Source organism: Melanaphis sacchari, unplaced genomic scaffold (assembly GCF_002803265.2).
Source record: "Melanaphis sacchari strain LSU unplaced genomic scaffold, SCAv2.0 Contig34_pilon_pilon, whole genome shotgun sequence".
Classification (NCBI taxonomy): domain Eukaryota; kingdom Metazoa; phylum Arthropoda; class Insecta; order Hemiptera; family Aphididae; genus Melanaphis; species Melanaphis sacchari.
In genome coordinates, this window is record NW_020271213.1 from 1,467,262 (window position 1) to 1,484,901 (window position 17,640).

Genomic DNA, 17,640 nt, shown 5'->3' on the forward strand with positions numbered 1-17,640 from the left:
TGTACTTGAATTTAAAATTTATTTATCAACAATATAAACTAAAATAAATATTAAATAATAATACTGTGAGAACAAAATAAATGTATAGTATACCTACCTTAAACCTTTTTTATTATTGTTTTAATAAAGATTTATAATTTCTGATGAAAAGAATCTTTTCTATTACAAGAAAGGAATTAGATGTTAGATAACAATATGCAGTTTACAGAGGCTGTGGCGGATCTAGGGAGGGAGGCTAGAGGCCTCGGCCCCGTAGACCTCTTTAACAATCATTTCTCTACATAAATATTTTAAATAGTGTAATAATGCATTATAATTGATTACACAATATCTATTTTGGAAACCATTGAGATTTGGGAATTTTATTACACTATTACAGTTATTGGAATAAAAACATTATAAATAATTTTGTTTCTAAAAATAAGTGCAGATTAGATTTTGTACTATAGAAGTTATTTTAAAACAAAATAATTAAAATTTATAATTATAATTTAATTAATATATTATATAGATACAATTGACATAAACGATTTCTAATCCAACCATGATAAAATTAATTACGTTCCCTTAACCATTTCTTTCATATTTTTAGGAACATGTGAACTAAAACATTATAATGTATATTATATAGCTCATAAGTAATTTTTCCAAAAAAGTCTTCCAAAAAAAAAAAAAAATTCAACCTTAGATTCGCTATTTGTTAGAGGTACGATATAAATACGCGTCTTTGAGAAATTATTTATGACATTTTGGAAATAGTACGTTTTGAAATGTCGCCCCTCACAATTGTACACTATTAATATTTGATATAATTTATTGTATTTAAACCATGTAATTTATTCAACTATCTATTAGACATCAAGTACTTGATCAAATAAGTACCTGATAATGAATATGAGCGTAGTGTTGGTAAATTTTGTAGTATTGGTTCTACGTAAGTATAATTCAAAATTTTTTATGGCTGCAATTCTATATCTTTACCAGTTTCCGCCTTAACATAATATATAAAACGTTGATTAAAATAATTTTTTTCTTATTTATGGGTATTAAAATCATTTATGATAAAACTGACTGAGAAAATATTATTTAATTTTCCAACAAGTACAATTATTCTGCTAAAAGTTATTTTTAAACTTACAACTAAATACACTGTTTTTTTTTTTTTTTTATTTATTTATTAACAGAAACGCAGTAGTTGTTAGTATGACTTCAACAGAATAAAAGTGTTTTCAATGTTTATTGTACAAAAATACGTCATATCAAGGCAATTATTTTATTTTTATTTTTACATATTAAAACGCTCACATTTTGAATACTAATTTATTATATATACATTTTTTTTATTGAACAAAATATCGCTTCAACAACAATAGTTATTACTTATTAGCGTTATTTATATTTTATTTTTCAGTTAAATAGCCAGTTACCCAAATACATTTTAAGGTTTCGGATGTCAAAATAAAAATTTAAGCAATTATTGTTTTGTTATAAATAAAACTTGTTTTGAAAATAAATACACATTTCTACATTTAGTATTTGTATAAATAATAATACATTTTTATATTATTTTAACAAAATTGTGCAGGTAATATTGTTATTTCCATTGTTTAGCGTAGGTACTTATAATTTCTTGAAGTCAGTATTTTTTTAATTAAATGTATTTTACGTAGTAGTCTATACGATTCAAAGTTACCAACTACATTAAAGTTTTTACAAATTCTGTAAGGCGAAAAAACTTATTTTTACTTAACAGGTTTGTTATAGAAATTTTTATCAGTGTACATTTTAAAAACTAAATCCTCAAAAAGTTTCCCAAGATCTAACAAATATATATCTTAAATTTTTTTTTATTACCATTATAAATATAAGATTAAATTATTATTATCTGATATTATCTACTATCTAGTCTGTAATATTTTTACATACAACTTAAATTATAATTATTTACAATTAAAAATAAAATAGTAGGAATATAATTTTATCACTTCAAAACATTAGTAGCATTTTTTAAAACTATGATACAGAATAAAATAGACTTGTATTTTTAAAATAGCCTGATCTTCAAGAAGGGAGGCTTAACTCCAACGTTTCTTCGTTATGTTCAGAAACTAAAAAGCGAATATAACGTAACATGGTACATGACAGTAATTTTTAAGAAAAATCAATTGTTTAAAACATACAATTATGAATTTTAAAGTATTTTTTTCTCTAAACCATGGCCATAAGACACAAAAATAAAATAATACACTTTTAATTGTGAAACTGATAAATACCTATCATCTGTAAAATCGTATATTATGCAAGTATTACATAACTCATCCACCATAAAAATTAATAATTAAAAAATAAATAAATTTTTTAAGACTAAGACACAATACACATTCTTTGTTTCGTTTGAAACCTGATACGTATAGGTACTTATTGATATTTAAAATACGGTTTTAAATAAAATTAAAATGTCATTACTCATTACTTAATATACATATAAATACATATTAAAATGTAAAATGATAATTATTTTTAATTAATATTATAAATGACAAAAATATTTAAAACAAATTATTTATAGTTGTTTTAATTTTAAATGGTTTCATAAAGGAATAATATAAATGGAAATTATTCAAATATTGGTAAATATTAAATTTCATTAAAAATTGAGTTATCAAAAATTCAATTAAATTTTAAATGAACAAATGTATTTTTATAAATTCTTAAAAACGTTTCTTTTCATACATTTTGATCGGCTCAATTGAAAAGTATATCGGTTTCACTATTTTTAATGGTTTCAAAAATATAGTTGTTTTTTTCCGTCTGAGTAAATATAACTCAAACCATATAATTACACTCTTGGAGTTTCTTAATGTATATACTATATACCTACCTGCGTAACCTTAATACAAAGTAATAGCAGTCTGCCAGATTTTCGATATACAATAATTTAAATATCTAATGTTTCACGTATACCTTTTCTAAGTTATCATCACTTTATGATAAGCATTTTTAATTTAATTAAATTTAATAATATTCATTTATATTCGAATTAAAAATGTTTAATAATTTCATATAAAATTTAAAATACCTATTGTTTAGTAATTTTTATGTTTTTAGAAATAAAATTTACCTCATCATGTCAATAGATTTGCTAATAAAATTGTATAAATTAATTTATCAAAATTGTTTTAATCCAAAAATCTAAGTCTTTAAGTTATCAATAAGATATGTGTATAAAAACAGTAATATATTTAAAACAAATCATATTTTATAATAGAGTAGCGTATAACTCAATTGAGCGCAATTTATATATTGAAGACCAAATAATAAATTATGCAAGTATAATGAATTAAAGCATTAAATAATCTATATTTTAGATCAAGTATACTCAAGAGTAAAATTTCATGTTATCTTCAACTTTGTTATTGTCAAACCATGTATTTTTTCTTATAAATATTATGATTTGTAGATATTATATTATATATTTAAATTTGTATATTTAATATTAAAATAATGTATTTTATGAATCTCCCAAAAACACGACAGTGCAAAGTATATAGTATAGATAATACATCATTTTCCGTAACCTCTAACATATTACATAAAATGCACACGAATTGAGAAACTTTAGTACTTATAATATCTAGTTCCTACATTGCATTGAAATTTATATAGATATAAATGTATAATGTGATCTAAATGTAAATTTTTCGTACACATCAATCATACATTATTTTAAACAATAGGTACCCTTTTATAATCAACTTTATATATTATTCTATAAAAATGATAATATAAGAAAATATTGGTACCTACGAGTATAATATACTTTTATCATAAGAATAAGATGAAAGTTTTTTTATACACATTTTTAGAATACTAAAAATAATTGCATTTGGCATTACATTTTTAAAACTTTTTAGATTGAATGTTGAACTTATAATTTATAAATATTGTGTTAAATATTTTATTTCATACTATATAACTTATGTCTTATAGTAATGAAAATATTATATAAATAAAATGTGACTATACCTCAAATACATATCATAGTATACAATGTTGGAGGTTGGTACATGATAATTGTTACAATCAAATATAAAAGTATTTATAATTATTTTGAAAAGTATAAATATGTTTTTGAAAATAATTTTATTGTATACAGTCTAAAATAAAAAAAAAATGTTTAAAATTATTATTAAAACATGTTTATGATTTTTAATTGCTATTTTCTGATAATTTTTTTTATCTTTTTAATGAAAATATACATTTTAAATTCTTAATGAAACGATTTTTTTTTTTTTTTTGAGCAATGTATATAGGTATTTAAAATTTAAAACTATTTTTCCATTAACGTCAATAAAAAAATTAACGTTCTGTAAAAAAAATAATAAAAATTTGAAATTAGTTTTTTATAGTTTATTTATTTATTAATTAAATAACATCTAAAATTTATAGTCACAATATTTTTTTAATAAGCATTTAAAAGTAAGAATTTTGTCGAAATTCATCAAAATCTCGAAAATTTGCAAATTATTTTGCAGATAGAAATGTACAAATTATTTATACTTGTAACTAAAATTTGAAAATTTAATACAAAATCCTTCAATAATTTTTCATTTATAAAAAAATAGTGAACATTTTACTGGAAAATCACATTATTTTTTTATGAGCGTTAGAAGTTCAAATTTCTATGACGTTGGATATACATTTGTTTAATAACTATTTTTCTTCATACAAACTTTTTATACTTGGTCATAATTTGAAAACTTAAAACAAACTCTCGAATTAGCTTAATGCACATTAACTGCTGTATATAAATGTGGTAATAATAAGCAATTTTATAAAATGTTTATGTTAGTATTTCTTACACATAATATAATAAAATGTTATAAACGTTTTAACTCTTTTTGAGCTATTTATAGACACTTGCAAAATGTCAAGTTTTTGTAAATGTAATTCAAAATCCAACATAAGTTGTTCTTATATCTGTATAAAAATACCAACATTAAATAGGTATCATTGTTTAATGTTTATATAGATTATATATATTAAATATTGTTATATTGTTAAGAAATTCTGTAAATTTAAAAGCTACAAGTATTTTACTTTATTTTAATTTCTTAAAACCTTATAATATATTTAATTTTAATAAACATAATTGCGATAAACTACCGTGGCGTACGAGGCACAACAACACAAGTTGGTGTGACCTCACAAACACGCTGTGTACATAATAATGTACTTGTAGCAGTTAACAGGTTATGAATTCCCTGTCATTGTTCAATTGTAGTTTGTATATTGGATTTTGTTAAGATAAGGGGAGATTACGTCAATAATAAGACGAGACCATTAAATTTAACTCCACGTCCCGAAAAATTTATTATTCTCGTTTTGGTAGAACTCCAGCTGTATAACATGTTTCTTGTCCAGTTGTTTGCAGTACACCATATAGTTATACGTTTAACGCACTGTATAGCTATAATACACGTGTTTTAATTTTTTAATTGAGTTTTGTTTTAAATGTTGTTCGATATGGACGAAACAATAGTTCTTATAAAAAAAATATTTGACGAAGCAATTAAAAAACTTAAATGCAAAAATAATAGTGCTATTTTATTTAGTGAAAAATATTTAAATTTGGTACTTGATGTCGAAAAAATAAAAATTAGAATAACATATCTAAACCCGTTAATTATCGATAAAAAGTAATCCAAATATATTATTTTTAGTGACTCTCTAAGTTATCTAACTAAACATTAAATAACAAAACGAATACAAATGATATCGTAATTTTAGTACAAAATAAGCTAGACAAAGCCATAACTAAAAACAAAAATAAATATCACTCAATTAGATACCCGGGGATGGCACTCTGGGCGTAGTCAATTTGCACCAAAATTGAGCCTAAATATTTAAAACATGTGTAATTTATACTAAAATGTTTAAACTGCGTTTGTAATTTGCATAAAAATAAAAATATGTAATTATTTCGATAATACTTATCTTATAATAATCGATTTTGATTTTGGTGCTAATTACATTTCCTATTTCTTACTACCTACGGTGGTGCAAATTATATGCCTTTATTTTGGTGCAAATTACAAACACTATTTTCGGCTACCTGCAGTGATGAAAATTACATGTTTTTATTTTGGCACAAATTACGAACTCCCGGCACTCTGGCATAAAGGGAAATGATCAAACGAAACTGCAAGTAAGCATGCTAAATTCACTATATCTGACTTAAACACTCACACGCTTTTATTAGATATAATTACCTTCACATACGGATTTCTCATGGTAAAAGTAGAACCTCTATAATAGAATCATACGGAATTATATTTACAGTAAAACACTTATGTACAGAATGAAAATTCTGTGAGGAATATCGTCAAAATCTCAATAAGACAAAAAAAATCTAGAATTTTTACTTGAACTTAACTCTAAAAAGAAAAAGATAATTCTGAGCTTCTTAAAATCAACCAAGTTAATTAACAAAATTTAATCAAAATATTATTTGTAAATACTTTAATTAAGTGTTAAATTAAAAATTCAGTATTAGTAATAGTAATTTTGTTATTGTAACTAATTAGCTTTACTGTCGAGTTGTTCTTATGAACAATAAAAAAAAATAAAAATATATTATTACTTATTGAATTTAACTATTGTTATTCGATTAAAATGTTTATTTCTATGTTTTTACTCGAAACCAATAAAGGTACGTAATCTGCATAAACGTGATTGAGTTAGTGAGAATATCCTTCGTCAACCCATAATCTCATTTCAAAAGACTTATGGTCTTATTTTTAAATGAATTTAAGTTAACCCGAAATTAGACTACTCACATTTACATTCCTAGTACTAAGCATAGCCTATATGCATTTTATACTGGGTTCGGTAAAAATGCTGAGTAAAACAACCTGTCTACACCAGATCTCATTTCCTGTAAATATTCGACATGTGTATTTGGTCATTGGGTTTTATTAGATTTTATAGAACGCAAAATGTTGTATACAATTAGTTGTAGGTTTGTAATATCGTAAATTTTAAGTAATGCTTGATTAAAAATAAAATTGTCAATCTTCATTAATATCGAAAAAACATTGACAACTAGTCTCTTTATTTTTGAAATAATAATTAAAAATAGTATGTTTAAATTTCAGAGATAATCGAATAGAGACGATCAATTCAATTAAAGTAAGTTAAAATTGTTGAATTTATGCATACATTTAATAATTTTAAATACAAAAATATTTATGTTGTTTTTTATTATCATATTTCGGTAAATAAATTATGTGTCGATTAGCTTTTGTAGATAAGTACATTTCGTAAAATAAAATAAAATAATAAATTATATCCTTAAATGTGCATAATATAAACTTTTAGCGTAAAAAAATGAAATAATGTATATTGTATATAGTATACATAGTATTATTTAGATTTAACGTTTACTAATAAAAAGTGTTGACGGAATTTAATTCATTTAGCATTAACACTATAATGTTTTGGTAGCACAAGTAACGTATTGAGTTATTAATTTAACAGCACATTTTACAATACTGAATTATACTTATACAATTTGTATTACCTATTTTGTTGTATTCAAAAGAAATTAACTGAGATACCTTAAATCTCTCTATTAATTAATTATAACTCCTTATACATAATTACATTTTTAAAATATCTAGACCAGTTTTATGATTTTTGTAGGCATATGAATGTTTTTTATTTATTTATTTTTTTGCTAAAAATGTTTAGACTCGGTTAAAAGCTCGGGAATTTGATGCAAAACTTCACATTATTTTTTTACAGAAATATTAAAAATACAAATATATTGAAACAATTGTTGCTGTTATTCAAATTTTTCAGTTTTAGTTTTAATACAAAAAATATTACTCATAGGGATTTGAAATATTTTTGCTCATACGTATGCCCCAAAAAAGTCTTTAAGAGTTTTTTTTTAAATTGTTATTATTATTAATATTATTTGTCGTATACGTTACCCAAAGACTTGAAGATATATAACAGATATTTTTCGATTTCCATTTCTCAAACTGTCAAACGAATAAAAAAAGTCACCTGTGATAAAAGCTTATTTAATTTCCTTTTGGTTACCATTATTACGAGTTTACCAAAAAAATATAATTTGACAAGACTTCACAAGATTAACACTCCATTATTCTAGAGTTGTTTTGCTCTCGAGTAACTAACCACAATAACTAGTATTGGAAGAGATTGTAAGTAAGACAATGTTTTGCTATTTTTTACAAAAGTGTATTCTTGCTACTATAATAACGCCTCAGTATGCACATTTGAGATAAGTATCCCCTAAAAAAAAGTGTAAAATTATTTAAAAATAAAAAAATAAGTAATTTTTGGTTAAAATAAACTAAAATATTTATTATATCTTACAATCAAAATAATTAATTTTAAATGATCGGTCGTTTATCACGTACCTTGCGAATTATTGACAATCCCGATCTCGTCATCGCCGTCGACTTATGTAATCATTGAAATTTCATTCGTTGATTTCTGCTGATTATAATTTGTGAATGATAAAATATTTTTTAAACTATTTATTTATGTAATATTATCATTTTAAGAAATGTATAATACCAATTAGTATTGTATATTTTATACTAAATTTACATATTATAATGAGTATTCTTGACGATATAGCCAAGTTCAAGTTTTTATATTATTTTAATCACAAAAAACATTTTTGAAATTAGGAGTGCAAAAGTTACAATTGCAGAGATAATTTGTTAGCCTCATGGCATAATTTAAAAAATAAGCCTAAGTATACACTTCTACTTTAAACGTTGGATTATTAAGACATTTATGTATAAAAAAAATAACGCAGAGAAAATATAATCTATTTTTCTTCTCTAATCTGTATGATGTATACATTTATAATTATAACTCAACAGTCAATTTTGGAGTTCGCAAAAAGCGATCTTAGTCAGATAAGATAAGTATACTTATTAACACATTTAAAAAATATAATTTTCTACTAAATTCAAAATTAATGCACGAGCAGGTGCCTATTCGTTTTAAGTCACGTACAATAATAATAATAAAAACATTTATAAAACTCATCTATCGGTTGTCTTGTTATCAATGCGTAATGTCAAAAAATCAAATTATGAGATAGTGATATAACAATTTAGCAATTAATGCTGTAAGCAGGTTGAACTAATCGTATTACCCAATAGATATGGACAAACGTGTGAAAAATAAAATAGTATAATAGAAGAGAGAGGAAACTAAAGCACTTCAGTGTCAGACTTTGATTTAATAAAATTTTTCTGAAAATATTGTTAAATACAGTAAAAATAAGTTGATATTAAAACTAAATATTTTAAAATAAATCAAAAATGTCCTTCTGTATAGTGAAATTTATAAAGATAGGTATAATGTACGTAAAAAATTTTTATTTTCCATGAACATTTTTAGGTATTAAAACAAAGTATTTAATATCGTTATAAATTAACGTTTAAATAATAAGTAAGTTTACATATTCAATTTTGTCGGTTTTGGGAACTCAATTATTTACTTGTTCTGGATTTGACTACAATCAAAATTGTAATTACTGATAACTGATTATATTAAACTTCAAATAGGTATCTTATAAATGTTAGTTAAAAATTATTTATTGGATAGAAGTTCTTGAAAATTTAGTATAAATTTCCTCATTAATTATTAATTCCTTAGTAAATAATATTGAAAATCTATAGTAAAAATATTTTTTTATGTGTAAAAAAAAAGAATTTTTACAAATTTCGTCAAAATCTCAAAAATTTACAAATGATTTTGTGGTTAAAAATGCATACATTTTTTTGTTAGATTTAAGATTTGAAAATGTAATGTAAAATTTTTTATAAGTTTTTCCACCTACACATAAAAAAAATTACTACAAAACTAAATTTATTTTTTATGAGCATTTTTAATCCAAAATTTACGATATTGAATACTCACATATTCAGCAGTAAAATACCTAATTCTTCTTGAACATACTTGATATTTTGTCGTATTTAAAAAAATAAAAATAACAATACATACAATTTTCATCAAATGTTTATATTACCATTTTCAGTGTATGACAATATTTATCTTTTTGATTTATATATTATAAACATGATAAATTTTTATTTTTATTTTCATTAATTTTTCTATACAGAGTAATATTTTTGATTTATTTGACTATGAATTTATTATTACTGTTTTACGACATTTTCAGAAAAAAATTATTAAATTTCTGAATTATATTATAATATAACTTATATTTTAACCATATTATATCGACTTATATAACTTATATAATTTGATATAATTTGATTAAAATATATATAACTAAAGATGTAAAATTTACGTAAATTTTTTTTTGGTAATTTATCGAGAACAATTTACGTAAATTATACGTAAATTCTGTAAATTTGGTAAATTTTGTTAATTTTTGTACGTCACCATAGGAGCACCCTTAGAAACTCTTAATTCCACTTCTTCATGAACTTATAACTATCGTAATGCTTATTTTTAACTTCTATAAAATACTTCTTTTTATATTTCTCGCGGTTTCATTTTAACTTTTTTAATGACACAAATTTATTGATAGCACAATTGTAAATAAATATTATAATATATTAATATTATGTCTACAACCGTGCTATTAATAGCGGTAATAATTAATTCATGGTATGATATGATGTGTTATATACTATCAATAGTTGTGGGCAAATTGAACGTTTGACGTTTTGAATCATATAAAATAAATTATAAACTATTTCATTCTATTAATATGTTAAGAATATTCATCTCGTTAAGACGTTTAATTTAAGGTAACACATGCTAATTTTTTCGGTAAAATAATATTTACCTGTAAAAAAATAATTGGTTAATTTACCAAACTTACATCTCTATATATAACTATAATTATTAAATGCTAACAATATAGTAAATTCAATATTTTAAAAAAAGTTTCATTAATCTACCGTAACACTAAAAGTAAAATAAATAATTTTAACAGCTATATGTTTTTTAAAACATATCTTGAAATATACTTTGTGATATAGGCTGTCAGACCGTTTCCGCTCAGAATGGGTTTTCGTCAAATATAACTTGACATAAATTAAATTATATCACTAGTTCTAAGACTGAAAATGGTAAGGAAAATATTAATTTGACAAAAAACACCCCACGATTGTAATTAACATATAAAAAATATACCTTGGCTGAAATGTATATAAGCAATTAAAAATGGAACATAATTTACAATGAATTTTTAATTAAAAAATTACCAAAATAAACTAGAAAATTTTAATTTATATTTTTATGTTAGAAATGAATACCTTCAAAAATAGGAATATTTAATATTTATACAATGATTATTTAATAATATAGTCTGGTTATTTTTGTTTCATCAATATATTTTTTTGATTAGTTTGTCTAAAATTTGAATTCTATGATAATTTAATAATACTATTACAATAAACTAATTTGCATATTATTTTAATTTTAATTTATGTGTGTATCTTATCACAAATTATTATCGTTTTTGTACAAAAGTTATAGTTAGTTGTTACTACACGTAAGTATATAATATATTATACAAATGTATGTACTACACTAACTCATAAAATGTATATATCGTATCTACCTAATAGATTTATTTAAAGCTTTAATATGAAATAACGTTTTAGTTCATGTTTATGAAATTTCGAATTAATTAATTTTGGTATAATTATAGAAGTAATATAGGTACTTGAGAAAATATTATTTGTGCGTTACAAACATAAACGATACCTATATAATGTTTATTTTCCATATGTAATACTAATCGTATTGAAAATACAATATTTAGTATACTTTATTCATGTTAGTTTAAATTGGAAACTGTTAAGAAAATAGTATACTTTACTTTAAGTATTTAATTATCCGATGTATAATTTTATATGAAACACAAAATATATAAATGTATCACGATTCCTCAAATGCTTGAAATTTAAACATATTTATTGGTTAAATTTAAAAAATAAAAAAATATGCTACATCAAAAGTTTCACCATGGGCGGGGGGGGGGGGGGGGCTCAATAGTTCCTCCAGTTACTTCTAAATACAAATTTGAATAAAAGGTTAAATAATATATTTAAATTATGTATTATAATATGTATGTAAAGTATAATTATTGAAATAGTAAATTTATGATTATTATAGAAATATTTTAATTTGATAACTGAAAAAAAAAGGCTGCACATGAATTGTGTCCCTATATATAAAAGTCGAAAGAAGGTATACGAATTGCGTCCGGCTTTATCTATATAACTACATGAGTTGCGTCCGACTTTATTCATACGACTCTTTTATGATTATATTTTTTCTCAGTTCTATTTCAAATGGTAAGGTAACTTTTAAGCAGATTATATTTTTAGTTTGTATATGGGAAGGAAAATTAGGTATGTTTGTACGTCTTATAATTTTTTAATATTAATTTAATTTACATACTTACTTCTAATTGCAAAAAAAACCATATTTTTAACCTACCTGCCAATAGTTATAATGTGCTTTTGACTATCTTAAGTCTTTAGGAAAATGATGTTTTTACTTTTGGGCGCTACTCGTGTATAAAATAAATATCGTTGGGACGCAATTCGTGTACTCAATAAATATTGCCGGGACGTAATTTATGTGGAAAATGGATTTCGGGACGTAATTCGTGTGCACCGAAAAAAAAAAAAATAGGTAGGTTCTCTAGAGCGGAACTCATACGCGAAAAAGTGAATATTTTAATTTTAAAAAATAATGATAGCCTTAGCTTGATGGAAAATAAACTACAAAAATTGCTTCCACGATAATAATTAATATTGTCATTACTAATTAGGTAATATTTATATGGAATATGAATCAATTGTTGAAAATTATTACCTATTATTGATCAATTTTACTCAGTTTACTTAGTGATTCGACAATACTAGATTTTCATTTTTTTTTGTCATAATTTCCTTGTATAATAAATAGTGACTAAATAACTTTAAAATTTGGACTTAGGAGCATAATTATTGTCAACAGATTCCTCCTAATCCTAGATATTATATAAATATATCTGAAAGGGGAGAGTGTATCATCTTACTTAAATTATTTTATATTTTTTTAACTTTTTACACTAAATTAGCAAAATAACAATAAAAACCGTAAATATTCAAAAAATAGCAAAATAAAATTTCACGTATGACATCAGAGATGTGTGAAACATATTTGTATCTTACTTTGAATATTCTAGGACGAACCAAGAAAAACATGCATTTGCTACAACTTTCGAGCCCTGCTTATAAGTCATTATTATCAACTTTTCATAACGAGATTAATAAAATAAATTATAGCGTTATGTATTATATCATAGTGATTAAAAAATAAAAAATATACTTAGTATTATAAATTAATTAAATGTTAATTTGATCAATAGATAGGTATTGATAAAGTTGAATGAGGTTATACTCGTAATATCGCATAGTATCAATATGTTATTTTAAAAATTATTTTCATGAAATTAAATTAAAAAATCATTAGTGTTAAAATCATGGAAATTAATTAAAATGTAATATTGATTTATAATTCGTTCAAATTTTTTTTAAAGTTATTATATTCATTATCTATAAATGTGTGATTATTTTTATATAGCTAGCTTTAAATAGAAAGTATACAATTAATAATCTTCTCTATAAAAAAGTATATATTATGTCAGAGGTGCGAAATTTCAAATTGTATTCATTCGAATAATGTAATTTATTACCTATACAATATAATACATTATAAATTATTTATACTTTTAAATTACTTAATATTAGATTTATAAAATAACTTTAAATGTGTGTACTGTGTTTTTTTATTTGTATTTTATCGAGTTATTTAAAAGTTTCAAGGTATACTAGTTGCTTGTATTTGTATTAGCGAGTACACCTTTAATGCAAATACAGTTAAATGTTTAGAAAAAACACAAAATATATATTATTGAGCTTCGTTCATAACCACAAACTTTCAAAAAAAAAAAAAAAGATCATCGTTCAAAACTGCACACTTTTATATCTTAATCCCGCATATGTTCCTCAAATTAAACCGTTCAATACCGCACACATTAATATATATCAATAAAATAATATACATTTATCTAAAATAACATTATTGTTTAGTACTGCACTATAGTTAATCATATTTAATCAAGATCACAAAATCTGAAAATAAATTTAGACTTTTACGAAACAATAATGAAAACCGTACACTTAAAATATATGAGAAAAAAGAAAAATATATTTTAAATTTATATAATCGTTTTATGACCAAGGAAATTAATTTAATTAATTATTTAAAAACATTAGGGTGTAAATTTATTTCAATTTAATTATATATTTAATTATTTTTAATATATACTAAATTAATTATTTAAATTATTTTTTATACAATAAAATATGCTTGATTTTTAACAGTCAATCAAATGTGTGCGGTTTTGAATTATCAACCTTTAAAATTTATCTTTTTAACAATATAATTATTATGTGCAGTTATGAACGGTAAGTGTACGGTAATAACGACCGCCAATATTATTATACATTTTGAGTTTATAATAAAGTAATATTAAATTTTTTGGCAAGTAAAGAGTGTATTGATTAAATATACAATTTGTCTTTATTGGTATTTTAAAGTAATAATCGACAAAAAAAAAAAAAAAAACGGTAGTAAAAAAATGAAAAACGAGAATTTGTACGTACAATTAGATTTAATTTTATATTATATCTATTCAAAAGTTTATAATAGTTGAGACTTAAATTTATCAAAAAAGTTAATATTAGCGTTCTTTGAGAAAATTACAAAATATTTTAATTTTTATCTAAAATTTATTTTAATATTTTTTTCGATTTATTTGATTTAGGAATAATACAAATTTTTGTTTTTGCGTAAATAATTAAAAAGCTTAAAAATATAATATAAAGTTTTTCGTAATTTTGTTATTATAATTAAATATAACAGTTAAGTGTAATGCCACTTATACATATTTTATAAGTGATAGAATTTCAAATTATGACGATATTGGTTAAAAGTGGAGGTGGAAGTAAAAAAGCGATTTCTTTTTAAACCATTTTTTTTTTTTTTTTTGCTGTAATTAAAATATATTAAATGTAAAACTTGAAACAGCTTAACATTCTAAAATTATAATTTCCCATACACAATATAATTTCGAAAATATTTAGACTACTTTTAAGCTATAACATATTAGGCATTCGAAATTTTCAATTTAAGCTCGCTTGATATACAAAGCCATTATTAGTTGATATTATATTCTATATATTATAACAATATGAAGCCAATCATATTAAATACATAATTTATAAAAAAAAAATAATTACTAATAACTATAATCTTCAAACATTTTTATATTTTTATTTACTATCATAAGTACCTATGAGTGTTATTTTTTCTTTATTGATTTTTCAACAAATGTAGTCACTCATCGTTTTTTATAGTAAAGTTGAACTATAATATTTCAACAAACAAATATATCAATACATTTTTGATATTAACTGGGGAAAAAATCATGATAAATTCTTTGTTTGTTGCAAACTATGTTTTTGAGGCGGGAATTTCAACAAAAATATGTGGACGGAATATTAATTCATCATATTTACAAGGAATATTGTGACCTATGTATATTAACGGCAGAGTTTTTAATTTTGACTTTTCAATTGGCTCACAATGCGTTTTACATTGCACGCATTTTATATATGTGTATATAATATAAACAGTATTTCATGTACGTGTGATTTTCGTACGGGTATTTATAGAAAATAAATATATTTTCTACAAATAGAGTAATAATAGTAATAATAGTAATAATAATAAAAATAAGTTGATATTTCTTTTAGTACACAGAAAAATATTGAATCATATTGTTTTTGGTGGTTGCTTTTATTTCTGACCCATTCTTAAGGCTCAATATTATTTTACTCATACGGTTTCGCGTAACACAAACTCGGTTAATATTACGTAATCTTTAAGAAATATAAATTAATCAAATAAGATTCAATTACTCTAACTAATACATACTCACATATTATACTCGATGTATATAATTTAAACTTTGTTATTGTTTAGTTGCCATGGCAACTGCAGTGGTAAGAATTTTTTTTTTTCATATTAAATCCAAAAACATCATATTTGTTAAAAATAATATCCTATTTCCTAAATATTATGATAAAAACACTTTAAACTATTATATATAAAATATATTATATTATATAGGTAGTTGTATAACTATTAAATAGTACAATTTTTACCGTCATCATATTTGCACGCATGTATAGTAGTTGGTTATGTTGTACAAATTCAAAGTTAAGTTAATATTAAAAACAACACTTATTCATTGCTTAAAATACAATTGAAAAAAAAGACTTGATAATTTTATAAAAACTGTAGAATTTTCTAATCTAAGTGTTATATAAAATAAAAAAATCATTTCTTTATTAAATTTTCATTATGAAAAATTCAACTTACTGTTTAAAAGATTTGATGATTATTTAAAATGGTTTCAATTCTAATGAAGGAAAATCGAAAATTTTAATTAAAAATTGTAAATTTTGAAGGATGAATATTATCTATAGAAAATAATAAAGCTCAAATTTTATTGAATTTAAGGGATATTCAAGATTTAGAAAGATCTTTTTTTTATTTGAACACAATATTATCGATGAATTCATGTGTAAACATATAAGTTTGAATAATATTATATTATTTAATTTACATAAAAATGAGAGAGAAAGTGACTTAAAAATGTAAAATAAAAATTCGTCTTACAGGGCATTAAGGTACATAAATTATACTACAAGAACAAAGAAAACTTAAAAAATAATATTTAAATGGTCAAATATTCATATTTATTCGGACAAACACTGAGATGAAATGGTAAACCTAAAAAAAAAGAAAAATATGAACAAAATTTAATTATGAAATATGACAAAGGCATCCCAAAAATCATTAACAGTACAAAACATTGAAAAATATACCACCCTTCAGCTTCAATTTTTACTATCAAAACTATGTAGTAGTAAATTTTCAAACATCTTTAAGATTTAAAATCCCCTGTTGAACTGTAGCCTGTTCATAACATAATATCTATATAATGTATATAATAATAATAATATATATTAATATATATTCACTGAAAACTGGCTTACATATAATTTTATATCATTGAAATTGGGCTTTAATATTAAATAATGGTATATATAATTTTTATATATACATAGATATGATAGAAAAATGAGCTTATCTAGAGGTAGTGGTTAACTTATTGTTATTTATAATAATTTTCATTCAAACTACATTTTAATTGAAGATTAGAATTATTATTTGTACTTTTAAACATTTCTAATTTCTCTATTACAATTGGCTCTGTGTACATTCCAAATAAATCCAATGTATATAATTCTTATTTTGAATCGTAATGTAAAAAATATCATCGAGATATTTTCTTACTGTTTTTTGATTTTAATTTACCGTTTAAAATATTTTTAATATTTTCAAATTCTTATTCTTATTTTGATGATAAATTAGGCTTTTTAAAACTTTTCTTATTTAAATTGTGTAAAAAATAGCGAAACA